The sequence below is a fragment of the Octopus bimaculoides genome, chromosome 2, assembly GCF_001194135.2.
Source record: "Octopus bimaculoides isolate UCB-OBI-ISO-001 chromosome 2, ASM119413v2, whole genome shotgun sequence".
NCBI lineage: Eukaryota > Metazoa > Mollusca > Cephalopoda > Octopoda > Octopodidae > Octopus > Octopus bimaculoides.
Window position 1 is genome coordinate 140,333,593 of NC_068982.1, and position 2,654 is coordinate 140,336,246.

Sequence of the window (2,654 nt, forward strand, 5' to 3'; positions counted from 1 at the left end):
ATTTTATCTTTATTTAATAAATTCATAAATACCGTGACAGCTTTGGTATTGAAGTAAGCGCTTTGGTAAAATTTAGCATAACGTAAAAGACATAAACAAACTGACAGTTTAGGCAAAAGAACTAACTGCTTGGTCTGAATTTAAACATCAAATATGTAGCTTAATATGTAGTTCCGAAGTGTCTGTAAAATATAGAGCATTTTATAGCTGATGAAATTATAACATAACACAAACGGCAGCGTCCAGTCGATTATTCTTTTAATATCAAGGTTAAATAATCCATTTCAAACAAACACCGACCCTAGTGCTCGACCGCTATTTATTTTATCGACCCCTAAAGGATGAAAGACAAAGTCGACCTCGGTGGCATTTGAACTCAGAACATTAAGCCGGAAGCAATACCGCTAAGCAAGAGGCATGGTAACGATTCCACATACTCGCCGCTTTGGTGAGGTTAGATAAGAAACATGATTACTCCATACAACTAGAATTAATTTATATAAACTATGAAAGCAGTAACTCTGAGAATCTTTGTGCATACATCATTGTAATGCATTGTATGAAGCATAAACATTCCTTCCCTGGCAGTAATTTACGTAACTTTACCGACAAAAACTAAAGAAATCTTAACTCATAGCACAATTATTTACTTTATTATCTCTTCCAACTATATCTAAAAAGACACAGCATTTTTTTACTGTAGAATCGGATATAATACTCTTAATGAATATATATGCCCTCAATGCTTCTGAGATATTCGTTTTTATTCATGTGTGTGTGCGTGTGCCGACACGGATGTGTGTGTACATAAACTATACATTTTCATCTTTTTTTTTGATAATGTTACTATGCTTTCAATTCAATTTTCTTTGTTCATCTTGCTGTTTAGCCGTAGAATTTAGGAAATGGAAAGGCTTAACAGATACGAAACATACGCTGTACTTTCAATGAGTCAAGATCCTTAGGCTGTATATCACATTTCTGCAATACATTTCCGGCGTATAATGCAGTGCTACGTCAATCTAGTAATAGATGGAAATAGTGGTCAGCAATATAAAAGAATGCGAAAATTAATACTATGTATCATCCTCTCAAATATGCACCTTCTCCTTTCTCATCATATCTGAATGTTCATGTAACGCCATAGGCAAGTTCATTGATGTAATTCCATCAAGAAACCATTTACGTTGATGAATAATGTAATGGAATTCATTTAACTACGACTCCACTCTAACGACTTCAGTGTATTTGACATTCGAAATCTCCACTCAATGATTATTAATGTCAAGTTCTTCGTTTGAAATTACTCCCTTGCAAACTTTCCTTCGATCCATGTCTGTCAATACTTCACTATCTCAATCAATATTCCTCACAATTTCTCTCGAACGTAACTTTTAATCGGTAGATAACTTTCAAACGGTGAATGAGTCTGTAACTATCTTACTCTGTTTATTTCACCATAAGTGTTTGTCTACACCTTTCTCTCCGATATTTAGTTTCTATCTGACAACCCACCATTCACAGCCCTTGTCTATCTTTCAAGAAAAGTATCTACTTTCATTTTTTTTTTTAAACTGTCTATTGATTGTTAATTTCTCTCTACATTTCTTGCGTAGTTGATGCTACAGTATATTTCCGCTATCCGTGCAATATTTGTCCTCTTTGCATTTTTAAACATATACATATGTTCATTATTTCATATCTTTTAATGGATCTCTCATTTAAAAAAAAACACAAGCACTGCATCAAATCAGTGATGATGATGATGATGATTAGGATAATAGTTATGATAATAATACATTTGAAGAAGAAGAAGAAGAAGAAGAAGAAGAAGAAGAAGGCATACAGGAATACCAAGCATACGTTGACTTTCATATTTTAGGAACGGATTAAAATGAACAAGGTAACATGTAGTGGAATTACTTTTAGCCACATTCTCCTCAAATATTTAGTTTGGCTCTCATGCAAAATAAAAATGCGTTAATATCTTACCAACATCAACATTTTTTTACCGTTTCGAGTTTGGTAAAATAAAACACGGGTCCAGTTCTTGGCTCGGAGATATCGACTAATTTCTTTTCCTCAATTTCTTCTCCTGTAGATTATTTTGTTCTTCTATTGCTTAATCTCAAATTCGGTTCATATTTTTTTACCGAAGTTATAATTTTACAAATGTTTTCATCAAACCTCACTCTATATATAAATTAAATTCTCATTTTGATGTATTTTACGCGTTAATTAAAAATATCTTGAGGCCATAGATATCGAGTGTAAAATAAATTTATATAAAATACGTTAAACTTTATTGCACAAGGCACTTTCTTAACAACTACGTGGGTTAGCCATATGAAAGAGTTAAATATCTAATTGATATTAGAAAACGAACATGTTTGGCAATTGCTTGTTTCCTTCATTTTTGTGCATGGAAATTATAAAGAAGAAATTGAAACCACAGATGCATATCCACATTAGAGAATAAATACAGATAAACATCTGAAGAAGGGTCAACAAGTCTGGACAGAAAAGATCAAAGACTAAACTGGTCTCAAAACTACAAAGTTTTTCTATGTAACAGAGAAAATGGAACCATATAATTAGCTCACTATTCGATACTATCATATATATATATATATATATATATATATATATATATA